The following is a 27,089-nucleotide window of genomic DNA, read 5'->3' as shown; positions in this document are numbered from 1 at the left end:
TGCGGCCAGAGGGAAGAGAAGCCCAGTGTGGACGACGCACAGCTGGTCCACTCGTGGGAGAAGAGGTGCCTCGTTCGTCCGCTCCACTTTCGACTAACATCGCGCAATCTGGTAAACATGCCCGTTAATTAAATCGTTAGCATTTTACCCAATCGGGACACTTACCAAATCGCTGGATTTTCATCCAGGGAAGAAACGGAAAACGTGGTGCTCTAATGATTGAAGTCTAAACTTTAAGATTCAAGACAGAAACGGTTAAATTCAGCTGAATGCAGTTTAAATGCCACTGCAATGCAATGTGTGTCCTTACAAAGAGCCCCTGCAAATCTAGAGATGATACCAACTGTGAAGAATGCCAAGTAAGGCCCTCTCTAAATAAAACGTTTAAAGCCCGAACTTCAAACTGTCTTCTATACAGTCAAGAGACACAAATGCCGAACAGCACCCTCGAAGATCACACACGCACAGGCCAACAACACACACGAGAACAGGAACCTTTCCTAAAATCCACATTCAAAAACTACAGAACACCTCAGAATGAGGCTCATCGTGGCCAAGGGGAACCTGAATCATTTTGGTTCACAGGATATTCTAGCCCTCAACCCACCGCCCAAATCCCAGCTGCTTTTTCAGAAGGCAGAAACTGCCTTCAACAAAAGTCAGGGTAGGGCTCCCTTGTGCACACAACAAATAAGGAAACACACACACCAGGCTACTCGGTGAGGGTACACTTGAAAATCCTCCACACGGCAGGGTCAACATGGCTCAGTCTTTCATCAGAAAACGGGTCCTCCCACTTTTAACCCACCCTTCCCATTATGCACTGGCCAGGTGAAAAATGGATGATTACTTTATGTGGCTCTGCAGGCTCAGATTTAGAAGCCAATTTTCATTCTTGGAGAAGAATTAACCTCCAAACCCAACACCCTCCCCTCCACCTTTCTGGCAAGCACAGAATTGTTTCTAAATAGACTCAGCTACTTAACCTGAAGTCTGTTAATTCCACCCAACAGAACAAAAAGACTTGCAAACTACTCCCACCACCTTGACTTGACTTTCCTTCTCTCTACTTCCTCAAAGAGCAAGGGCCTCTAGGCTCAGAGAAGACAAGGAAACATTTCTTCCCCTTCTTTACACTCATAATAGAAGAAAATTCTCATGCTCTTTGCTATCTTTAGTTTTGAATACACTAGATCTTTAACATTAAGCTTTTCTAAATAAGGCTGCAGATCAAAGATTAGGGAAAAGAAAGAAGGTACTGAAGTGTTTTATCTTAATTTCTGAGTCCTTTGTTGTGATCACAATGGAGGATAAATGTCTTGGGCTGGCTACCAGCTTGGTGGGCTTTAACAGAACACTCCAAAGGCCCGAGTTCTAGTTCTGGCTAAGTCACAACCTTAAAGTTGTCACCACCACCGACCTACCTCACCTTCATCTACCTACTGCAGGCAGTTAAATTACAGGATCACCCTTAAGAGTTCCCAATGTCTAGGGTTCCAGGGGCAGAGCTACATGTATGGACAGACAGACACCAAAGAATATTTGATGCTTTCCCAATCAAGATATTAAGTGATATTTGAAAAACGTAACTGATAATTTAGGGTTCTATGTAGTCTGTATTTACTGAATGCCGGTGTACCAGGTAATATTTTAACTGAAGAAATAACAGTACCTACTCTAGACAAGCAGTTATCAAACTGACAACACTGTCTTCACTGGCAACATCTAGATGAAAAACAGAGAAACAACTCAGTGAGTCCTACACAAAACGACACAGATTAATTTCAATTTGAATAGAGGCTGTCCTCTATTTGAGGTCCTTTCTATCTGGGGGTTGCAAACTAGCTTTTTTAAAATGAAAGAGTGGCAATAGCAATCAGTACCTTTTTTAATGTCCTAATTTGCCAAAATCAAAGTTAGTCCTCTATGTTGGACCTGTGTGTGTGTGTGTGTGTGTGTGTGTGTGTGTGTGTGTGTGTGTATGTCAGAAATTTTACTACTCTCTGATATTTTAAGTTTGGGGGAACTCCAGTTTCCTACAAATAATCTTTCCCCAAAAGACACCACTCCTAAACTCAACCTCTGAATTAGAAACATGGTGTGGGTACATAACATCCCTATTATTTCCAATCCAGGGTAATGACGTGACCAGAAGGAAATGCCTCAGTTTAGTTTCAATTTTTATCTCTGAAATGTTCAAATATCTGGGTTAAAGAAGTCATCATCAGCTTCTAACACAAGACCTAGAGGATTAGTAAAGGAGGCACAGTGCAAAAAAAAAAAAAAAAGAAAGAAAGAAAAAAAAAAGTAGGAGCGGAACAGAGGCCTGGAGATGAGGGGAAGGACGTCCTAGGCCCCCCAGCTCCAGCAGTCTCCTACGAGGGTCAGATGGGGAAGGAGAACCTCCCAGGCAAAACCTGAAGCACTTCCTCCTCAAGGGAAGCTTCTGGCACAGATTGTGATGGCCATCGACTGTGCCCAACTGTCCTGAGCACTAGACTCCCGGTGAGTCATGGCAATCCTTACTACTCAGCCAACATCTGCAAACCCTGGGCCACCTGTTTGAAGATCCCAGGAGCAGAGACCCTGTCGACCTTGTTCACCATGATGTCCCCATGCCTAGAAGGGGTCCCTGGCATGGGGTCGGGCCCTCAATAAACCCCTGGTGAATAAATTAACAAACACTAACATCATCAGTACAGGTATACAATCAGTAATGCACATCTCTGGCCACAGTCACCAGTCTGAACTGATCTGATATTAAAATTAACCCGAATGTTCATGAGAACTTCTTTCTACACGGCTCTCCATGGCTGCCATCTAATTTACCATTCTCTGCAGTTTCAAGGGTGTAATAATAAAAAAACAAGAATCCTAATTAATCCTACCATGAAGTTGACCAGCATAGGCAAAACCTTATCATTTAGATTTAAAACTACGCTCCTTACTGACCCACCAAAACAGACGTGCAGGACAAGCTAGGAAAATCTGACAACAAATGCCTCGGACTCTTGACTTAAGAAACCGTCTGCAGACTAAACACTTCCTTAAACTATAAACCAATTACCTGTATCACTTAAAACCAATCTGCTAAACAAAACCCCCAATCTTTAACAGTGACTGCAATAATACTTGAATAACAAAACTTACCAAAAAATACACATTCTAATCTAATTACTGTTAATAACAACCATTCCAGTCGAGTGAAGTGCACACCCACACACAGCCTTCCTAGAGCCTCGTTCTCCAGGTGGAGCAACACAGAAGCCACGGCAGGCACACCAAGGCACTGCCGGCCCAGGAAGTTGTCTGTCTTCACAAAGAACTGGAGGAGGAAGGAGGGGGAGGATCTTAATCCGACCCCTAGAATCTAAATGCTTTTAGTTTGCAGAGAAGTTGAGCGTTCAGAACATACTAGGCTTCCTGAAAGGCAGTTTGCAAAATTGTTTGTCAGTGTTTAAAAAAACGTTCTTAAACCTTTACTCAGGGAGACGATACACTTAACCTTCAGCTATACACCCCCAAGGCACCCGAGGCAAGAGGTTATCCGGCATAACCTCGTATTCCGCAAGAGTCCTGGTGATTACTTTATACTGTGATTAGATACTTTAAAAAAAATTTACAACAACATAATCTTTGAAAAACAGTAGGAACCATATTGCTTAGAAGTGCCTAAAATAGAAGTCTAATGCTCTTTAGGCCATTTCTGTTTTTTGTTGGTTTGTTTTGTTTTAAAGCAGATGCTCCTTGGGGAGTAAAGCTCCGGAGATTCTGCCACTATCTACAGATTTTGAAATTAGCAAATATTACACATTATACAATGCTTAATGAAAAAAATACAATAATTTGTGCTTAAGCACAGCAAATTAGAAGGAAATGCCACCTTGCTGACAATTGCTGTGACTTGGGAATAGTCCTTCATGTACAAACGTACTCACACTGTTAACCTTTACAGACAGCATACCTCCACTTTAGCTAAACAGGTTATCTTACATTTTTTGATATGGAATATTTATGACCCTATGATGGAGCAAGAGGAATTCAAAGTCCTCAAAAACTGTCAAAGACACACAATTCTGTTTATAACTAAGTAATATGCAGTATTCCTGCAATTCTACTTTTTCCCTCCGAGTCACTGAAGTGTCCAAATATATGATCATTAAAGTATTTCACCCAAACAAACTGCTAGTCTCTGGCCTGTTTCATTTGTATCCTGTAAAGGGCGAAATTATCTCCAAGATCTGGTCAGGAAACTTAACAGTTTTTCTATAAATGTTCCTTCTGTACGTTACACATAGGAGTTTTTTCCTTAATCCGACAAGTGAGGAGAACTGTACATAGTTACGCCACAGCGACAATCCAAACCTGTAACTTTAAATCCTTCAACACGATTTCAAGGAAATCACCAAGGTCACACCCATGAGCTGAATGGTCAACCCAACTTTCCTAATATAGCTGTGAAAAGATGTTTAAAAGTTCAGTGAAAAGATTAAAATATGCAAAAGGTTATATTCAGCATCACAATCTAAAACTAGTCAAAAGCAAATGGCTTAAAAATAAAAAAGCCATTGGCCGGTTCAAAGGCAAAGCCTGGGAAGATCCTACGGCCATCTCATTTTCCTGAAACTATAATAAGGGCTCAGTTCTAAATACAATTAGAGACCAGAGTACTATAAAAATATACAATCATATTCGTACATTTGAGTCTCAGGATTAAAAACTCTGCCTGATTCATTCCAAATCAATTAAGGTCAGTTAAAGGATCTCAACGTGAACTTGAAGCCACATAACTAGTTTTAGTTTCGGTATTATCAATATTAACAGATCCTGGGGTCTGTAAACTGGCTTTGACAAATCCCATCCTGATCGGAAAAAGAGAACTATAAGGGAAATGAATAAAACAAGAATTTTAATGCAGCCATCAGATGAAGCCTTGCGATCTGTGAGATTCCATTCCTGCTACTTCACCAGTAGTACACCTTAACTACTTTTGGAAAGATGTTAGACAGAACTGCACCAAAAAGAGAGATTTCAATAAAAAAAAAAGCCAACCTATCTTTACCTATATTCTCTCGCTCCCCACAAAGGAAACGCTTGTGTATCTGCACACACAGATAACTGCATATATAGGTATAGAAGGAACTAGAACCCTAACCCTACAACGCTACCCCACACACCTACACCACTTTTTCCACAAGGCCAAATGGTGAGTGCTCTTGATTATACCCAATTTAACGAACCAGATTAAATATAAACATGGGCACGGCCTTTTAAGGCAGGCGCTCTTTCTTTAGCCAACATTTAAAGATTCCCCTCCCTATCTCTGTTGAGTAAATACTAAGGTTGTAGGTCTGGCTCTTTTAAGTCACCTGTTTGCTTTCAAAATTCAGGGAGAAGCTCTCCTTTCAATTAATACGTATATAATCACTGTTCCTTAGATTTGTATGCTGGACTGAAAAAAAAAAATTAGCCACCGATTTTAAAAAACCCAAAACACACGTCTTCTGGTGTAAATGAACTGTGTTGAAGTCACCCCGATGGACACAGGTAGGAGAAAAAACAAACAAGCAAACAAACAAACAAGCAGTTCTCCTAATGGGATTCGAGAACAAAACAGATGTGGACTCTAGCTCCGGTCCACAGAACCATAGTTTAAATTCAAAACGTTTCCTGACACGCTGGCAACTAATGAACAACGATACACAAAACACAAACGAATCCATTAAAAAACTGGCATCTGACTCCGGGTAACAGAAGCTCTTCAGCCCGAATTGAAGGAATGCGGAGGTCAAAAACAACTTAGGTAAAGCTTCGGAACAAAAGCCCAGGAATTCAAACTAATTCTCTCATTTAACTTCCCCGGCTGTCTTTTCAGGTTTAGTAATTTTATTTCTCAACGTGATCATAAAATTACCAAACTGGCCCCTGATTTCCAGTAACTCAGTTATGTAGTTAGCCTGGGCAGGAAGTAATGGGATGTTAAGAACAGTCAGTCAACAAATGTTCAAATGTGAAGTCGTTTAATGAACATTCCAATGTTAAGCATAAAGGGGCGGTCTGTGGCGGCAGCTGGCTGCTGGGGGGGGGGGGGGGGGCCCCAGCATTTATTTGGAAGCCAGCTCTAAACAAGAGTTGAGCTTCCTCGTCCCGAACGGCAGATTTTAGAGAAGGACGGTGGTCGCACTTCCTCAAAGTCAGACTTCCAGCTGCCCTCGTGGTCTCCATTCAAAATCCTCTGCCCCACACACCACTACCAATTTGCCTAACTGTGTTATCGGTCGGAGAGGAATCGTCCAGATCGCCTCCCTTCCTAACAGCCAACACTTCAAGAACTTTCTGCTGCCCCCAAAAGGAGGCCATTCGGTTAGGACGATCAAGCTTTCCCTCTCCCGAATTTCAGAAATTTCCTGCTGTCTTTGTGTAATTCATTCTTTCTTCCACGTGCATTTTAATCTGGTTAACACCCCTCCCCCCCCCCCCCAATCTGGAGGTGAGGTGTACAAATCGAGACTCTTCCAGCCTCCTTTAGTTTACAGGCTGTAACTAAACCTTTCCCTACTTGGAGCATTTAATATGATTAGGATTTCTTTCATTTCAGCTCAGTAGCTATTCTGTAAACACCTTCCAGGTTTTTACTTGTAACACCTCAGTAACTCTTTGAAAACTATTAGGTGTATTCCAGATGTAGTCGTTTAAATTAAAATCTCCTTGCACTTACTTTATTCTAGTGGAATACTCATCAGCTTATACAACGGTCTCAGGTTTCTCGTTCCTACTGTACAATTCTAAACCTTGAAAATATATAGCCATTGTTCGGGACCTGGGCTTCAACTTCCCAATTCACTTACTAAACAAACTGCCAGGGGGTTACACTGAAATAGGAAATTAGCAATGAGCCATTTAAAATAAGTCATCCCCAGCAACCTCAAAAAAACTAACACACAGGCCATCCTGGCATGTGTGGGATGGGACAATGTGAACACTGAAAGACAATGAAATGGTCTTTGAGCAAATGGAAACACAGCTTCACGTGAAACATAAAAAAGGGTCCAGATCATGCACAGTCCTAAAAGAGTCAGATCAAAGTATCTTTTTTTAAATCAAGTAGTAGATAGTAGGCAGTCAAGAGTCATTAAAACTACTCAAAAGTTCTTATCAACCAATATCATTTTTGTGACAACAGGGAGAAAAGAATGTAATTTGATAAAGTGGGAAAACACATCTTTGGGGACCCCTGAGGCTCTAATCAAGCGTCTCGGAATTAAGAGTGCTCCAGGGTTGGGAAAAGGCAACCCTGCTGTGGCAAAAACATGCCATTTCATCATAAATGTTGTTAAAAGAGAGTAAAGTGATTATCTGAAATGAGGAGAGAGGGACTCTGTCGTTGCCAGGCCATTATATTCCTTAATGATTTCATCAGTTTGTAAGCGACTGGATGATGAAGTCTTATTTTCTGATTTCCTCTTTAAAGGTCCACTGGAAGGGAGACGGGCGGCTACTCCTCCCAGAAGTTCCACTGCCAAAAAATGGAGGCTTACAAAGAGAATGCAAATCAGCCTCCACCTTAAAGAGTAAAGGCAAACCCTAGCACTCCTCCGTCCTCTTCCCCTCTACTACCTGGGGGGGGGGGGGGGATATCAAGCTGTTATCTAAATAGATTCTTCAGGGTGAAGGGGGAAAATATTTTCTACAAATTTTATCAACGTGGTGTATTAGTTCCTTTTTTTGATTAGGAAGTGAAAGGGAAGGATATGAACCCCAGACCACTGCTAAACTTCGATCTTAACAAGTTATTAAAAAACAGCAAAGGTCACACTGCCAAGCGTTGGAAGGTGCTGTGAAGATAAAAGGTTGGAACCAAGTTGGACACTAAGGAAAAGTGTGTCCTTCGCCTGGAGAAGTCATAATCCTCCCCCACTTCCTCCCCCAGCACGCAAACCAATGTGGAGCCGACAAGGAGGAGGCTTCCTCTTCTTCACGCTAAATAATTAACATTCCAAGCAATCAGATTATTAACCCTATTCGAACAAACAAGCCAAATAAATGGTGTGCCTTGTGGCTACTGACAAGAGGATTTTTAAGTAAGTCACACTGCCTCTTGAATTTAAGACCTTCTATAACTGATTAAAAATGGAAGCAATTTGGGGCGGTGGGAGGGGTTTTTCACTAGAACACCAGGATCAAACGCACACACACTAATACGAGTCTTTGGGATACTGAACAAAACAGTATCTAAAATAAACAGGACTTCTCAGAAAAAGTCATCTACCATTAAAGGACACACCTTAAAAGTTCCTAGACACATTAACTAAGCAAGCACAAACCAGTGGTTTGACTGCTATATTTTTCAGACAAAAAGCAATTAGGTTATTACTCCGCACTTGCCCCTCCAGACACGACAGGCCTTTTTAGAAACGCTAGATTATTCACTCAAAGTGTTATAAAATTTAGTATTTTAAGTCTTAGCTGATATCAACCTGGGCATCCATCCGTGGGGGGGCGGGGGGGGGGGTACAGTAACAGAACATTTCTGAATGTACTTCTTAACATATACAAAAGAGAAGGTGCAAGGCCTCCCAAGACCCCTACCTAGTCGCCAGGCCTGGCCGGCAGCTGTTGCTACCCTGCCTTTTCTTTTGTTGGGCTTAATCTCATGTCAACTCATTCAACCAACTCAAAAGCGATGAAGACATAATTGAATCAACCTGAACTAAATCAGACCTAGGCTTCTTAAAACATACAGCTTAATGGTTCCAAATGATCTAGAAAGCGAGGAAACCAGCTAGTATGTAGCATGTAGTAGTCAATACCACAGGACCCCAAACTGGCCCAAGGACCACTGCAACAGCCCTGCATTTAATACACGTTTAGGAATGTTCAAGCCAGCGCTTCAAGCCCTATAGGCTGATTCAGAAAGATAAACTGAGGCTCAAGGAATTTCAAAGAGGAACACAGTAAAGCCTTAAACTCCAAAGCGACTATTCTTTTCTTGGGGAAACAAAAAAAGAAAAAATAAAGTTTCTGCTACTCCCTGTGTAAGCAGGCCACTGGGGTCCCAGAAGTGGCCACTGGTGGCTCTTTCCTGTTCCTGTAACTAAACCTTTAGGAAAAGTCCCCGCCTGCCCACCCCACCCCACCCCCATCCCACCCGCCCAAGAATGCTACTTCCCGTCCTCGGTGGCCCTTCCCTGAATCCCAAAATGCGGGTTCCAACCCGGGACCTGGACGTCTGTCCCGATCCCCGGGGCGCAGGTACCGGCCTGCAGGTCTGGCCCCCATCCGGGCAGGACCGCTCAGGCCGCCCCAAATCCGGCCTCCAGGGGCCCCCAGCAGCGCCCTCGTCTCCCCTCCCCATCCCGTGCAGCTCGCATTTTGGGGCCAAAGCTAGAGAGAAGAGGGCTCTACATCTGAAACTGCGCGGTTTCGCCACTCAGCGCCTCCTGGCAGAAACTTCCCTTATAAAAAAAAAGAAAGAAAGAAAGAAACACTTATAGGCGAACATTTCAATCCTTCCTGCCCTTTAGAGTTACTAGTTCTGCTTCCAGCTGGCTTTGGGACTCCAAGTAGAATTAAGTTATAAAGATATTCTTTAAGCGTTTAAGGGCTATTTAAAAAGTTTCAAAAAAATCTTTAAAATTAAAGAGGGAAAAAAAAAAAAAACACCTTATCACACACATCCAGGAATCGCAGCCCGTGCACCGCCTACTCAGGGATGGGTAGGAGACCGGGAATCCCGGGGACGGATTTGGGGGCGCCCGGGGGCTCGTTGGGGTGTGCGTCGGGGTCTGCGGCGACGCCAAGCCCCTCCCTCGGCCCCTGTAGACGCGCCCTCCGCCCGGCCCGTGTGGACGGTCCCGGCCATTGTTTGCGGGGGACGCCTGTTAGGACGCATTGTTTTGGCTGTTCCCAAGTTGCCCCGGCCCCCCCTCGGGGCCATCGCGGGGGGCTCTGCGCCGGCCCCCTCACCTCCGCCCGCCCCCCACGGCCAAGCCGGCAAACCCGGAGAGCCGCCCGGCGGAGCCACCCAACTTTTCCGGAACAGCCCCCCACCCACCCACGCACGCACGCAGCCCCCGGCTCTCTCCGGCCGGCCCCCCGGCCCGGGCCGGAGAAGGGGGGACTCCCCCGCCCCCAAGCCCTCCCGTCAGTCCCCGAGAGTGAGTGTGATGGTAAAACACTGTACACACCGGGGGCTCGCCCGGCACCTCCTCACTGCCGGGATCGCTCCGTAGCCGGGTGGGGAGGGGGCGCCCTAGAGGAGCGGAACAGAGAGCACGAGCGGGGGCCGGGCCGGGCGGGGCGGGGGTCATCCGGGGAGGGGGGCGAGCTAACGAGCACGGGAGACTCGAGGGCGGCTCGGGGGGACTCCGGAGGGGGCGCGCGGCGCCCCTGGGCCCGGCGCGGGCGGGGGGCGCACCCCCTTTACCTGCGGCTCCGGCTCCTCGGCCATTTCCTCGCTCGGCGGCGGCCGGGACTGAACTGACACCACACGAGCGAGCCGAGGTTTGAATGAGGAGGGAGCAGGCGAGGAGGGCAGGGGGCGGGGAAGGCAGGAGGGAGGGGAGGCGACGGGGAGTTTCTCTCGGCCTTTTGTGCGGACACCTCCCGGCTTCCGCGCCCGCACCGGCCCCCCAAAAGAGACGGGGGGCCACTGGACGCGGGGCGAAACCATCTCCCCGGGCGCCTCGAGAAGCCGCGCCTGGAAGACCCACCCCCCCAACAAGGGAGAGCCCCCCCGCCCCCACCCCTCCCCCGCCCGGGGGATTTGGGGGCCGGGCTCACCTCGGGCGCGGGGCTAAGGTGAGCGGGGCGGGGGTGCGCACGGGGGGCAAAGGCGCGGGCGCCCCCTACTCGTCCGCGCGGGGACAGTGCAGGCGCGGGGGGTCCCTAGAGCCGCCGGGGCGCGGCGCGTCCGGCGCTGGGGGACTGTTGGGTCAGAAAGTGCTCTGGGAGCAGCTGTTGCGCCCTCCCTCGGCCCGGCCGCTCGGAGATGCCCCGCCTCCTGCCTTCACCGGCCGCGGCGGCCCCGCCCCTGAGCCCCGCCCCCGAGCCACGTGGTCCGCGCAGGCGCGCCCCTGCCCCGCCCACCGCCGCGGACTCCGCCTCCGGGACGCGAGCGAGCCAACGAGCGCGCGCACTCCCGTTCTCGCCTGAGATTCCCGCGCACGCGCGCGCCTTTCACCACCCCCACACACAGTTCCCCCCCCACCCCCCGCCCCTCCACACACACCGCCTCCCGCCATCCGGCTAAACGTAGCCCGCGCGCGCTCCGGCGGTTCCAGTGACAGGTACGCAGGGAGGGCCCCCCCCCCCCGGGGGCAGCGCGCAGGCGCAGATCCAGGCCTCAGCCTCGCCGCCTCCCCCTCCCTCGCAAGGTGTGCCCAGGCGAGGGAGGGGCGGGTAGTAGCACTCCGGGTCATCCCGAATTACCAGCAGAAGCCTCTGCGCCCATTTGAGCAGGCCAGAAAGTGAAGTGCACAAGCATATCTTCAGATTTTCGTCAAGTGTGAGCAAGGTCGCGGAGGTGACATGATTAAAATGGTTTAATGGGTATCTTGATAAAGCTATCCTGTAATTGTTGTTTTTCCAAAAGGGCTCGACTTGCGCCGCTATTATAACTTGAGATTTCTAAACTTGGCCTGGGTTCCAAGAATCCACTTGGCTTTGATAGAAACCCACGTGGAGGAAACCGAGTTTAAACTGCGGGGGGGGGGGGGACAAAACTAGCCTTGCCCCCTCCTTCCCAGAAACAACGTATTTAGAGCGTTTCCTACCCTTCCCTGCTCACAAAAGGAGAAAAAAGGTTACGATTCCGAAGGCCTGTCTGTGTTCCCTCATTTTAGGTTCGCCCCAGGAGGAACCACAGAAGCAACAATCACAACCACTAAGTTTTCTGCCCCAAAATGCAAACGAATTCAAATGTAAACAGAGCTAGGCAACTCACCGAAAACAAAACAGCAAAGTATTTTTTTTAATGGGATATGGGTGTATCCAAAATGGAAAAACTTAAAACCTATCAAGAAAGGCACTTAAAGGATATATTTAATAAATGGGGAGCTATATAAATGCTCTGCTGGTGAGCAGTGGAGTTCTTAATAGAAAATGGAATTTTGAGAGACAGCTTCTTAGCAGAGGGGAAGAATTTGCCAAGTGTGATGTTTTGCTGGCATTTTATATATAACTACTAACCCCACATATGGTCTGGTTAGTCTTTTTTAAAAAGGAAGTGAACCAATTACTTACTCACAATTAGCAGTGCCAGAAGTAAATTCTTCGGCCAGAACTCCTTTTTTTTTTTTTTTTCCACCCAAGTACACTGATGTTGATCATTTCTAGTACTAAGGTTCCTTTTCTCAGAGAAGACAAATACCTTCTTTTCAAATAGTTTTTAAACCCTTATAAGTAGTCACATCCTAAAACGCAATCCAAGGGCACTCTTCATAAACAAGAAACTTCATTTAACTTCTCCAAACAGCGGGCTTGGAGCATTGCTACAAAAACAAACTATGAGCAAGTGGAACCAGGTTGAGTCTCCACATTAAGTGTAGCCTTACTCTACATGTTAATGGATAACCTTTGAACTCTGAAACCTTGAATGCTGTAAACACAATAGCACTGATAGTTAAAATTCTAGTGTCAAAACTGAGCAAAAAGAAAAGTCCAAACTTTTCAGAAGGGATAGGGCAACAATCAAATGTTTTGACAAATAATGGTTCCACTAAGAACAATGAGGCTTCTGGCTCTCAGACCTTGTTGCTCCTGAATCATTTTCTGAGCAAAAAAAAAAAAAAACGGTTGTGCTTTTTCTCTGTGCCCTTACAAAGCTACCACTTTGTTAGCATAATAGCATCCTATGGTTTGTTAGTTACTGTTTCTCTCCTCCTCCCCCCACCCCACCCCCAAAAACCTTGTATATGTTGTAGCTTTTAAAATTAAAAGAGAATTGTCTTCACTGATCTATCGGCTCAGAGTTTTGTATGCCATCCTTATGTTTGAGCAAAGAATTACAAAGAACCCTGTTCCTGGAGATGTGCCAATAAAACTGGGAAATCGTTGCAAAAATTCTGCCAGTGACTGAGTGCTGGGTTGCAAACACGTAGTGTGTTTTTAAATGGACATGGAACGATCTGCATTTGCTGTAAGGGCATCTGTGAGACACAGTCTCCCCCTTTAAAACAGGAAGACTCACGCTTAAGATTTACTTGGAAAGCATGCATAGTCAAAACAATTAAAAGTGGAAACTCCAAAAGTAAAGGAGAACACTGGGAGCATTTGGTCTTGTAGTAAAAGCGGAAGAACTCATTATTATTCTATGAAATGAAAATGGAAAACCAAGCGTTGGTCTGCATAAACTTAGCTCCACCCACGAGTAATCCTGTTTTGCCATCACTCCTAGCTAGACTATCTCTCAAGGAGTCAGGTGCTGCGGAGAGGCAAGCAACACAAACAAAGAATAGGACCAGAAACGTCCCTTCCCATAGAAGCTGATGCTCTGCACATGTTACTTGGAGAAAGGTCGAAAAAGCCCCACTTCACCTCTCCTTAACGCGACAAACATCAGCTACACCTCGTTTTTCACAATTATCCAAACAGACCGGCCCTCCTCAAGATATATTTCCCAGTGTACGCTTAGAAAATTGCACCATTATCTCTGATTTAATCCTCGTGATAGGAGACCTCTTCATTTCCCTAACTTCTGGTTTTCTCTCCAGATGCTGCCTGCGACACAGCCTTCTCAGATCTAATAACAAAAACAAAAACCCTTCTAATTTGCTACATTTAACATTTATTGGAATCATCCTGGGAGACTTCGCCTTCATTAGAAGAACAATGCAATACGATCTTCCCATTTCACAAGTATTTATTTTCCTGTGGAACTATCACAGAAAAACAGTTTTGGAAACTGTACGTAAATCCTTGGAGCTGAAATGGAGCCAACATAGACACTCGACTTAAAAGAATGCAGTGTTCAGAGCAGGAAAACCTGAAAAACTGCAGTGAGGAGTCAGCAGGAAAAGAAAATGAAAAAGTTAAGGCGAACCTTGCCAGCTCCTGCTAACTACAAAGGACATTTGAGAAGGAAACCAGGGCAGCCCTTTTAACACGACTGAATGCACTAAATTAAGGACGGATCACCCAACAACTCCAGGGAAAGCCACACAACTCTCCTTCCAGTAAGTTTCTTGATCCCACTCAAGTCCTCTCGAAATTTTAAGCCCTCTATAAAACATCGCAATAATAGACGATAAAAATAAATCGCAGAAATCACCTTTCAGAAGTGGAGGCAGCGTCTGGAGCCTGGAGACTTCTCTCGGAGTTTGCCAGCCCACCTGGCTCGGAACAATACTGCAAGAGATGAGATTACTGGTTTTTCCAAGCAAACCGAAAAGGGAGGGGCCAAGTATAAGGCTCAATTCAAATTGAGGTTTTGATGCAATCATGACTTGATTAAATTAATCGACCTTGATGATGTGCAAAGAGCACAGTTGATTTTTAACTGTATCTGTCCCATTCCCCCTCCGCTCTTCGGGCTCGACTTCTGTTTTCCGCCAATATCCTGGATGCTTTTCAAGGCTGACTTCACTCACAATGTAAATGTATAAACTTTCTTTAAAAAATGACATGGGTCGGGGCACCTGGGTGGCTCAGTAGGTTAAGTGCCCAACTTGAGCTCAGGTCATGATCTCATGGGTTCGCGAGTTCGAGCCCCACGTCGGGCTCTCAGCAGCGAGCCCGCTATGGATCCTCTGACCCCCCTCTCTTTCTGCCCCTCCCCCACTTGTGCTTTCTCTCTCTCTCTCTCTCTCTCAAAAGTAAACCTAAAAATAAATAAACATAAAATATACACATATATATTAATTACATGTGTCACATGACTTTCAGAGCACCCCTTGAAACCTTTCTGCACTCACCTGATATTCTAGATGGGAGCTCTGGCACAAGGGGAGGGGTTGGAGGAGGAAGGTGACTAACAAAGTTTATTGAAATTTGATGCCCATTCTCATCTCGATACATGGATCCGCCCACTTACTCAAGCCAAAACCCAGAAGTCCAACTCTATTCCATCTCCATCACCCTACATGCACCTTTAGTCCACTAATTTCTATGTTAATATAGCTCAACGTTGTCCACTTCCCTCCGCCTCTAACACAGCACCATCACCTCTCACCCTCTCCTCCAAATACATGGAGCGCGTAAGGCGTCTGCCACCTTCTTCCTTTCTAAGTTTGCCTTAATACAAGCTCCACCCTAAGTCCACGAGATCTTTTACAGGGTAAATCAGATCCTGTCACCGCCCTGCTTAATGGCTTCCTATGGCCTGGGGAGGGGAAAGGGGGGTTAAAGAACAAACTCCAAGAGCTGGCCTCCCCGACTCTGTACACCTGGCCCCTGCCTAACCTGCAGCTTCAAGTTTTGGAAGCCCTTCCGTGGGATTCTAAGCTTCAGCCCTGAGGCCTTCCCTCTGACCCAGAGCCTTCAGACCTGTGGCTCCCTTTGCCTGGCACCCCCTACCCTTTCTTTCAAGATGGTGGCTTCTGTGCCTGGGAGTGGGGAGGCGGTGGCTTCCCTCTGACAAGGTTTCGGGACCTCTTCTCCCCACGGGTCCTGTCTCAACTATTCCATTACACCTTCTGAGAGCTGCATTAGCCTTAGAATATGATTTAGTCTCTCTAGGCTGCAGTTTTCTTCTCCACCAAATGTGGTGATGATGAAGAGGTGGAAGAGCAGGAGGAAGGCCTTAAAAGTTCTCATCACAAGGAAAAGAACTGTAACCATATGGAGTGATGGATGTTAACTAATCATCTTGCAACGTATGCCTACATCAAATCATTATGTTGTACGCCTTAGGCTTATACAAGGTTATATGTCAATCATATCTCAATAAAACTGGAAAGGAAGTATATATACTTATTAATTATGTAAATACCTATTTTTCTATAAGACTCTGGAGAATCAGGGGCGCCTGGGTGGCGCAGTCGGTTAAGCGTCCGACTTCAGCCAGGTCACGTTCTCGCGGTCCGTGGGTTCGAGCCCCGAGTCGGGCTCTGGGCTGATGGCTCAGAGCCTGGAGCCTGTTTCCGATTCTGTGTCTCCCTCTCTGTCTGCCCCTCCCCCGTTCATGCTCTGTCTCTCTCTGTCCCAAAAATAAAATAAAACGTTGAAGGAAAAAAAAAAAAAATTTAAAAAAAAAAAAAAAGACTCTGGAGAATCAAATGAGACACACTACAGAGCTGTGAACCCAGAGTTTTGCAGGGGCGAGTGGGGGGGCCCGGCATTGTTCTAGGCACAGGAGACAGAGCTTGCGGGAAGCAAAACAAAGCGTTTGTCCCTTTTTATTTATATATTTTTTTAATGCTTATTTATTTTTTAGAGAGAGAAAGAGACCGAGCACAAGTGGGGGGAGTGTCAGCGCAGAGCCTGACCCGGGGCTGGAACACACGAACCAGGAGGTCGTGACCGGAGTGAGCCAAAGTCAGAGGCTTAACCGACTGAGCCACCCAGGTGCCCCAGCGTTTGCCCCCTTCTAGAGGGAGACAGACAAACACATAGACAACAGATAGTATGTCTGCCTCATATATTGATAGAGCTGACCCCTTCCTCACCCTTGAAACACTTCTTCCCTTGCTTTGGAACCCCACGTTCTATCGATTTCCACCACCGCCCCCTCTGGTCCTCACTGGAGGCTCCTTCTCAGAACCCTTGGCTGGTTCCTTCGCCTCTCCCTGACCTCCAGCCTTGGAAGCACCCAAGGCCCATTGCTGGTGCCCTGTGGTCTCTTTTCCTGTTCATTCCCTAGATGATTCCATCCACAGCCCAATGGCCCAAAAGGCCATCTAGATGTTGAGGGCTCCCAAACACATATTTGTTATTTATTTTGAGACAATGAGACGGGGAGGGGCAGACAGAGAGGAAGGGAGAACCCCAAGCAGGCTCTGCACGGTCAGCTCTCTCGGAGCTTGGCCCCGTGAACCGCCAGCTCGGTACCGGAGCCCAAACCAAGAGTCAGACGCTTAACCAACTCAACCTCCCAGGTGCCCTTCCCCTCAACTCTGAAAATGTATTTCCGACTACCACTCCATCTCTGCATAGATGTCTGCCCACAGCAATGATCAGTAGATGCGCTCACAACAAACGCATACCGAAAGGAATAGTAAAACACGCAGCTTAGCTGCAGAGAGGTCCGGTGGGGAGGGAATTGAGATTTGGGTCTTCAGGCCAGTCCCTGGGATCTTGGCTCTCTTTCTTCATCTGCCAATGGGGATGCTAACCCCTTCCCTGCCTGCCTCATTGGATGGCTGGCTTGTCGGGGTCAAACCACAGGGGAGCTGGGTGTCTGACAACACAGGGCGGCTTTTATGACGACTCTGCCCCTCAACACTGAGTATCCCTCCACAAAGGGCTCTACTTTTTCGTGGGACTATTTTTTTTTTAATGTTTATTTCTGAGACAGAGCATGAGCAGGAGAGGGGCAGAGAGGGAGGGAGGGAGACCCAGAATCGGAAACAGGCTCCAGGCTCCGAGCTGTCAGCACAGAGCCCAACGCGGGGCTCGAACCCACAAACCGTGAGATCATGACCTGAGCCGAAGTCCGTTGCTCAACCGACTGAGCCACCCAGGCGCCCCACGTGGGACTGTCTTTGAGTATACCTGGGACTCTGGCCTCAGCGTCCCTGGCAGCACTTACAGGAGTCCTGACACCCAAGCTTCCACCCTTTGCTGAGAAGAGCATACGGGCTCCTTGTCCTGTTTTCTCCTCTTCCTTCCATCTCTCCCTCCGGGGTGCGTTAAGGGTCTAGTGGGCTATCTGTGTAGCTGGTTAGAGATTTCATTTTCTTTTGTTTTTGTGGTTTGTGTTTTGTTTTGTTTTGTTTTTTTGGTCTGAATCAGACTGTTAACGCCACTAAGGGCAGGGACTTGTCCAGACTCCCACCCAGCAATGCCTCCTGCATTTATTTCTCTGCCTCGGGATGGATGGATGGTGCGGACCAGAGCACCAAAGTTTCAAAGAGATCCTCTGCCAACAGCAGAGCCAGCAGGCCGGGAGGCTAGCTGATAAGCGCTAACATTTACTGAATTCTTAATGTGTGCTTTTTCACTTTGTAACTCATTTAACCCCTCTAATGACCCTGTGAGGTAGGGTTTATATTTTTCCATTTATTAGACAAAGAACCCAGGCAGAGAGGGATTAAGCAGCTCTCCCAAGGCCCAGAGGCAATAAAACGGCAGCCTCCTTTCCTGTGTCGACACTGGCCAAGTCTTACCCCCACACCCTGCTGGTGCTTCCCCAGGACCTTGAACCAAGCCCAGCATATAGCAGATGCTCATTAAATACTGGACGGAAAAATAAGTAAATAAATAACTGCGTGCCAGGCACTTTACATCTATTATCATCACATCCTCCTAGTAACACAACGGCTACTTTTAGCCTTGCTTTAAATGCAGAGAGGTCAAACATGCATTCAACCCACAGAATGTGGCCAGCATTGTTTGCCACGGGCCTGGGACGCAACTACGAGGGAAGGGAGCTCTACGTGGACCGAGCTACCATTCCAGCAGAAGCGCAGACAATCACCTCTCTGTCACATCGATCTTTTCAGAAGTCACATTGATCTTTTCAGAAGTCAAATCTGATTACATCAGGGTCCTGCCTAAAACTCCCCATGTCTCTTAGAATAAAAACAAAATCCCTGATAATGCGGCAGGCGGGATTGGTGGGGGGACTTTATCCCACCAACACTGGGATGTGACTGGAAAGAAACGCAAGAAAAACTGACCCACTGAACTTCAAGTTAAGTGTTTCTTCCTTGAGAGATTCGCTCCTGAAAGGTGGCACCTGGTGCAACAAAGAAGACGTGGCAAACCGGAGGACACCGTTTACTTTCTCTCCCGTGTGGAGGGCGCGCTCAGAGACTCAGAGCTGTCACCGATAAGCCTACCTGGCCACTAGACTAGCCAAATCTTCACCCCTTGAAGTTATCACTGCCTTTGCTCTAACAAGAGGAAACTGAGACTCAAGATGAGTAAGTAGCCCGCCTGAGGCCACCCAGCTGACAGTTGGTTCCCCAACCTTCCAGATGACACGGAGGCCAGCGGGCCATTTGAACCCTATGTCAAACCCCAGCTCTGTCACCAGCCGAAATCTCCTCTCTTCTAAAAATCTACACTGATGCACATTTCTCGACATCCTATTTCCTGAATGTTCACTAGTCAGCCATGAGTGAGTGTCTCTGGGGCAGGGTTGAAACATCCTCACCCAGCATTCCTCCCCACCCCCAATCCTGGAACAACAATATTTCACTTGGTTGCCCCGGGGCTAGCCCCTCCCACCTCAGTCCCTCCCTGGCATTCTTGATGTACCTGCTTACTCTTCCTCCAAGTCCTCCAAAGTCCCCAGTAGACTCCAGATCTCCTTTGAAGGTAGGGAAGAAAGGTCATGCAAATTCACGTCCCAAAGGCAATTAGCAGAGTGCTCTTTTGCACACAGCTGGGAGGCAATAAACATCTGTGAAATGAAAAATGTCCTAGGGACGCCTGGATGGCTCAGTAGGTTGAGGTTGAGTGTCTGACTCTTGATTTTGGCTCAGATCGTGATCCCTGGGTTGTGAGATCGAGCCCCACATCAGGCTCTAAGCTCAGCATGGAGCCTGGTTAAGATTCTGTCTCTCTCCCTCTGCCCCTCTTCCCCACTTGAACTGTGTCTCTCTCTCTAAAGTAATGGAAGGAAGGAAGGAAGGAAGGAAGGAAGGAAGGAAGGAAAAGAAAAAATGTCCCAGAATGAAAGAAAGAAAGAGAAAATGTCCTAGAAAGAAAGAAAAGAAAGAAAGAAAGAAAGAAAAGAAAAGAAAAGAAAAGAAAAGAAAAGAAAAGAAAAGAAAAAAAAAGAGAAAATGTCCTAGAATGGATCTCAACTTTCCATGCCTTCCTTTACATGGCCCCTCACAGCTAATCAGTTACTCAGTTTTACAGATCCTATCATCCAAGTAGCTCTCAAGTGCACCCTCTCCTTTCATATTCCTACCATCCTGTCTTTTCCTTCTGATCTGCATAATAATTTCATAACCGGGTCTCGAGTACCTGTCTTCTTCCCAGCCTAGTAAATTTTTCCTCAATACCACAAATAACCATCCTTCTGCTGCCCTGTACAAAATTCTCCAATTTACCCAAATAAGTCCTAGTTCCCTCTCTTAGGATGCAAAACTACACCATGGCCCCAGCCAACCTTTCAGCCAGATTCATTCCATAAACATTTATTGACCACTCCTTTGTCCCGGGCACTGGCTAGGTAGTAATTAAAGAGTGAGGTACAAAACAAATTGGATTGCTGTCCTCATGGAGTTTATATTTTCATAGGAGAAACAGACATTAAACAAATTAAAACAAACAAAAAATATATATATTAGCATATAATTATAGTAACTACCCTGAAGAGATAATCACTCAGGGGCTCAAAGAAGCATACATAAGGATATTCATTGCAGCCTTGTTTATAATCGTGACAAATAAGAAACAACCTACAAGTTCATCAAGAGAAAAATGACCACATAAACTATGATATATCCAAATTTAAGAATATAGACAGCAGTCAGAAAGAATGAAATAGTGCTATATATGCCCATGTGCTAAATCACCAAGACATGATGGAGTAAATAAATAAATGAAGCCACAAAAGGTATGCCATTCTTTGGTTTAAACACACACAATAGTATATTCTCTAAAGGAAATGCATATATATATATATATATATATATATATATATATAACATATGTATGTGTACGTTTGTATATTATATATAATATATACACGTGTTTATACTACACAGGGATCAGAAATATATAGGCTGATCATTTCACATTACATACAAATATCGAATCATTATATTGTACAACTGAAGCTAAGAGGTTATATGCCAATCATGTCTCAATATAAGAAAGAAATGTATATGCAAATGCATGAATATAAAGCTGGTTAATTCTCAAATACGGGCAACGATTCAGGACCCTTTACTGGCAGCTAAATATTTTAATCTTTTAACATGTAAAACACACTCATATTTGACCCACATAAGTAAAAATTAGCTGCCTATTAGCATACAATTCCAAACTACATTAAATACTCTGAGAAATTAAAAATGGAGAATGAAATACTTAGTATTTTCATACACTGCTTTTTTTTCCCACATACTGCTTTTTAATGAACTATTCTCTACTCACCCTTCTCCTTGCTCTGTGCCCACTACCTGTCCCACCTTCATTTTGAATCTCCCCAAACCCACATGCCACATATGTCCAAAAATCAGTCTGTAGTCATCCTACCCATCCCCCACGGTCCTCTCCACATGCCACTATGCTCTTTGTTCGGTCACTCTCTTTGTTCAGTGCCTCCTTTATGACATTTGCTGGGTTATGCCCAGCCCCGGATGTTGTCTGAATGGACTACAGGCTCCTCAACGGGAAGGCCGGTTTCCTCCAAATCACAGCACCCAGGAAAGTATCCCAATATTCAGCTGTTCAATTGAAGTAAATATGCTCCCTGGTTCTTCCATTCACTCATTCATTTACTGTCTCACTCAACAAATAGTAAGACCAACTGGGTACCAGGCACCGTTTTAGGTGCTGGGAATACAGCAGGAAAGCAAACCCGCCAAAATGCCGATCCTCACGGAGTTAACACTTAATGTTGTCGTGAATTAAATGATCAGCGCTATGGGGCACCTGGCTGGCTCAGTCAGTGGAGCACGGGACTCTTGATTTTGGGGTTGTGCTTTCAAGTCCCACACTGGGTATAGAGATTACTTAAAAACAAAATCTCAGGGCTCCTGGGTGGCTCAGTCGGTTAAGCATCTGACTCTTGATTTCGGCTCAGGTCATGATCTCATGATCTGTGGGATCGAGCCCCACGTCGGGCTTTGCACCAACAGTAGTACAGAGCCTGCTTGGGGTTCTCTCTCTCTCTCTCTCTCCTTCTGTCTGCACCCGCCTCCCTCAAAATAAATAAATAAACTTGAAAAATTTTCTAGTAAAATCTTTAGAAAAGAATTAAAGAATTAAAGGATTCGTGTTATGGAGACAGGGGGCGGGGAAAGGGGCCAGAGAGTCGAGGGAGCCGGTGAGGGTAACGTTGAACAGGCTAGTCCTGGAAGACTTCTCAGGTGGAGACATTTGAGTAAAGATCAGAAGGGGTGACAGTGGGAGCCACGTAGAGGCTCCCTCTGGGGAGAGAGCACTCCCAGCTGAAGGATCAGCATGCAAAGACCTTGAAGCGTTATGCCCCGTGGTTCAAGGAACAGCAGGGAAGCCGGCGTGATGCTGTGACTGGCATGGAGCACTAAGGGGACACAAGTCATAAAACGAGGGTGGACGAGATCCACACCATGTGGGGCACTGTGAGGACAGGACGCTACTCTGGATGAACCTGAGCTCCAGTGAATAGTATGAACAGAGGAATAATGATCTGACGGAGGTATTAAACAAACTGATAAACCAAGAGTCCTCCTTTGCCGCAATCACCCAGATATTTACGCGTGTCCATATTTTCAGTACAACAGCACAACAACAACGACGATAATGGTAACAGTGAGAAGAGGTAAGACAAAGCGTAACAAAAAAGGGAAAAATAAAACAATTTATTGAGCCCCTGCTATGTGCCAGAGTCTTAATTCCACACCTGATCTACCCGACCATAGTGTTTTCCCATTCTCCTGATAACCTGTAGACTTAAATTCATCTGGCAGAGGAGGAGACCGTAGCCATTCGAGGTTAACTCACTTTCTGCCTTACTAACTTCTTTAACTTGCTTGAGATTCTACAACAAGAATGAAGTAGAATTCTAGCCCGAACAAATTCCAAAGCCCATGCTGACTCATGCCATTCTGTTCTGTACTAAGCGGTTGACTTTGGCCTCGGAGACTAGAGAATAATAATAGTGACCATTGATTAAGTACTTCTTATGGGCCAAGTACATTATTTGCACCATTTCTGGATACCCAGGCAGAATTGGTACCCTCGTCACCCAGATTAGAAGCCACACCTCCGAGTGGTGAGACAGGTAGTGAGTTCTAGGGCTGAGCTCTTGAAACGGGTTTCCAGGTTCAAACCAAGACCCTGGGCTACCCAACTATTGCCTTTGCCGTCTCACTGGAGCTCCCTCCCCACCTCCACCCCTGGCCTTTTACAGACGGAGGTAAGAGTAATCACTGACAGGTGTATTTGGAGGAATAAATAAGTCCTCACTACTAAAATGCTTTGGGGGAATTTGGCACATAGGGAGCGTTCAATTAGGACAGGCTGGTGTCACAAAGACCATTGCCCACGGCCACACAGGAGCTCACCCGCACTCAGAACCAGGTCTGTTCTCAACCACTGCACGGCCCTGCCAGGGTACTTATTCTGGGCGGGAGAAGAGAAGCAAGAGTGTTTCTATGATGTGAGACAGACAGAGCTGGCCCCGAGTCTGTCCACTCCAGAACCTGAGCAGCTCTTGACCACCAGAACGACTCCTCAGTGTAGACAAAGCAAGTGGAAGTCTTTGAAGAAAGATACCTCAATCCGAGTGATCGGAAGCTGGGAGATGCCTACCTGCCTTTCAGGGTTCTTTGGACACCTTCTCCAAACTGGAGGTCAAGCGAGACCGGAGAGGCACCTAAAGAAGAGGGTCAGAGGTGAGTGGCTCCAGGGAAGCGTGCCAGGTGGCTGAGCCCCTGTCTCCCGACCACAGCTCTCCAGCCACACCCTCAAACAGGATGCTGGGGTTTGGGGAAAATACTGGAGAGGAGATTAAGGTTAGAGCCACGCCCCTGGGAGGTATAGAGTGACCAAGAAATCAGGAGTCTACACTGAAGATTAGCCGTCTGCCTTGGTCCTCCGTAGTGCGATGGACCCAAAGCCAGCTACCCCACTATTTCACTCACAGCCAATGGGCTTCTTCGGCTCAGCAGCTCCCAAAAACGAACATGCAGATTTTCTCAGAAACCGGAACTGAATCAAACACGGTCCTCAGAGCCAGCTTAGACCCAAACCCTGGCTCCCAGCTCAGCTGCTGGGAAACCTCAGCCTGCTGACTCGACTTGCCTGCCTCACCTGTACAATGGGAAGAACATCGCCGCCCGCTGCACGGGGCCCGCTCTGGAAGGTTACAGGAGCTAATCACAACCAAACCTTAAAACGGTGCCTGGCACACGGCCATCAGCTCAGTAAACATCAGCCAAAATGACCTTAGTCATTATTGTCTCCGAACGTCTCCGTTCTAAAACAGCCCGTCCGCTTAACGAATCCCTTTGGCTTCTTTGACAACTTAAAAAAAAAAAAAAAAAAAAAAAAAATTGTGGTTAGCACATTTTGTTGACGTATTTTTACAAATACCAAGCCTGCCCGTCCTCTTAAAAATATTTTAAGAGATTATATTTTGTCCCCACTCGCTTTGAGGAACTGCTTCGGAGCCACTGAGTGGGCCAAAAACAGCAAGAAAGCAAAGGAGGATAATAAAACCTCTTTCCTGAACTTTTTCCAGAAAAACAAAAAACAAAAAAAAAAAGAATTTCAAGATTCAGATTCTGGGCTTTTAAGGACCATCTTGCTAAGTATTTTCTTATCAAGTTCCTTCTTGTTTTCTCCCCTCCCCCCCCCCATAAACACGACAGTAATGAGATAGTTTCTTCTTTCTCCCTGCCTCCAAAAAAAAAAAAAAAAAATCTGTCCCATAAATTTCTCCCAAACCCACGCAACCGAATTTTCTACAAGGATTTGTAAGAAACCGAGAACCCTCTGAACAGAAACGAACCGCTCCTGAAGCAGTTCTCATTTGAAGTCAACAAATAAGCACAACGTGTCCCCAAGGAAACAAAGTAGAATTTGGACGATAAAATGGCTCTGCCCCTAATCCCCGGTTCCCCGGTGCTGCAAGGCTGCACTCGCAGGAAACACATATGCCATCAGAAGTCTCTGCTAGTTTCCACCAGTATTTCTGCATCAGCCCGCTCAGCCGTACGGACCCAAGTAAGACACCCAGCTTTAAAAAAAAAAAAAAGGAAAAAGAAAAAGAAAAAAAAAATTGGTAAAGGAAAAGAAGAGCTCGCTGACCTGATCATTTCTACCTTCCTCGGGTGGGTAGACAGAGACCAGAAGAAATGCGGGCGCCCCTCCCCCGCCAGAACCGGGCTTCCCGTCTGGGTGGAAACTATCTCATTACCACATTTTCAACAAGTAGACCCGGTTTCCTCGTGTAATCAGAGTTAGTCTGTGGTTGTTTGGCAGTCTGTGCATGCCATGTTTTTAGAGCTATAGAAAATGTGTATTTATTTATTTTGTGATGGCTGCGACCATATGACAAACAGAAGCCAGCCTTAGCCAGTGATTTATAAGAGCTCGGGGAAGCAGTGCCTTTAAGCATTTTAATAGAGGCGCTCTCATCCTTTGTAAGTGGAAGTGTAAATTGGTACAGTCCTTTTGTAAACAACTCCGCGAGGCAAGTCAAGGGCCTGACAAATGTTCATACATTTGGGTGCAGCAAGAACATTCCTGGAATCAGTCCTAAGGAAATAGTCCTAATAGAGGACAAGGGGGCTGCGAACAAAGATGTTCATGGCAACGAGATTTACTAGAAGGGGAAGGAAAATACACACATACTCCCTCCCCGTATATGGGGAAACACGCGAATAAAGAAAGGGTTCGTCTTCCAAGTTATCCCCGCTCTTGCCCACGGCCATTTCAAAATTTAAAAGCTGCGAAAATATGCCACTGGGAAATAGTTATAATAGCAAGTGGAAAAATCAGGACGCAAGAATCACATTTTTAATAAAATAGAAGTCTTCTTATTAGTAAGCAAAAAAGGGAGATACAGGTATATGTAAAATTGTTTCAATTGGTTTTCTTATCAGGGACGTTTTAGTATGGACTGGGTATTATGTGATACCAGGAACTTACAGTTAATTCACTAACTGTGATAAAGACATAGTAGGTTATTTGAAAAAAATGCACGTATTTTTTAGAGATATACACCGAAACATACAGGAGGAGAATGACGTGTTAGAATTTATAATACTTAAGCAAATTTTTAAAACAGGAGAATCGAAGCAATGTGCTTAAAATTGCAAAACGGGGTGAGGGCTATGGGGGGGGGGATTCATTTTACTATCCTCTCTACCTTTACATGCATTGCAAAATTTTTATTAACAATTTTTAAGGAGGGGAGCTCACTCTGTTGAGCATCTGACTTCAGCTCAGATCATGATCTCACGGTTCGTGGGTTCGAGCCCTTCCTCAGGCTCTGTGCTGACAGCTCAGAGCCTGGAGTCTGCTTCGGATTCTGTGTGTCTCTCTCTGTCTCTCCTCCCCTCACACTCTGTGTCTCTCTCTCTCTCTCTCTCAAAATAAATATGTCAGCATTAAAAAAAAATGTCTTTTAAAAAAAAATTTAAGGGGTTGTTTTTTGATAACAGAATATGTAGGACCTTTTTTTCTTACCTCCAATTTTTCTGAAATGATTTTTCTATAAAAACAGGAAGAGTTGGCAGTCCCACAGAGACGTTTTTATTGCTGTGTAATAGTGGTGAATCCCCAGAATGCTGTGGTATGCCTGTGTAACTTCACTGAACTCATAAATGGCCCAAATCCTCTCTCTGGGGTAGCACCCTGCCATCTAAGACCATGCTGTAAATGTGATCGGCTGATAAAAAGCCCAGCTGCCACGGACCATTTTAAAGGTTAGGAACCATCTAAACACACACACACACACACACACACACACACACACACACACCACTTCTTGCCTCTTCAGTGCTAAGTGGGAACAGACTGGTTTTACTTCCAAAGTTGCATGCAATAATCATGTAAGCATCAAACAGCATGGAGTTCAACATGCCACCAAGCTGACTCAGAAGGAAGGTTCCACATTCCTTAATTAGCAGCATCAGAAAAGTAGCACTTCCTGCACTGGAGTTTCCCATTTCATCCAGCTACTCATGGGCTCAACCCACCCCACAAGTTCTCACAGAGGAGTGCCATGAAGTCTGGAAACAGAGACAGTGTTCTTTAATTTATCTTAATAATTCCCTTTGTTCCTCTTTATTCTGCTTTGTTTTACTCGTCACACT

The 27,089-nt window shown here is 46.0% G+C and overlaps 1 protein-coding gene across 7 annotated transcripts in view; it reads right to left on the bottom strand.

Annotated features, from left to right (window-relative positions):
• ZNF217 (zinc finger protein 217) overlaps window positions 1-25,162 on the bottom strand; it is a 38,584-nt gene extending 13,422 nt beyond the window's left edge. The window contains exons 1-4 of one of the 7 annotated variants that reach the window (XM_030309374.1): window positions 25,078-25,162; window positions 24,079-24,291; window positions 23,578-23,641; window positions 14,270-14,346 (exon numbers count right to left, since the gene is read on the bottom strand). The gene's annotated coding sequence lies outside the window, so the exon portion shown is untranslated. Of the gene's footprint in view, window positions 1-165; window positions 1,949-10,426; window positions 10,632-10,782; window positions 10,961-14,269; window positions 14,347-19,359; window positions 19,541-23,577; window positions 23,642-24,078; window positions 24,965-25,077 lie in introns of those variants that run through there. The other 6 variants (XM_030309376.1, XM_030309372.1, XM_030309375.2 and 3 more) reach the window with 6 other exon arrangements.
• Window positions 25,163-27,089: the final 1,927 nt, after the last annotated feature.

Source organism: Lynx canadensis, chromosome A3 (genome assembly GCF_007474595.2).
Source record: "Lynx canadensis isolate LIC74 chromosome A3, mLynCan4.pri.v2, whole genome shotgun sequence".
NCBI classification, from domain to species: Eukaryota; Metazoa; Chordata; class Mammalia; order Carnivora; family Felidae; genus Lynx; species Lynx canadensis.
Note: the sequence above shows the minus strand (reverse complement) of the source record. Positions and strands in the feature narration are given on the sequence as shown.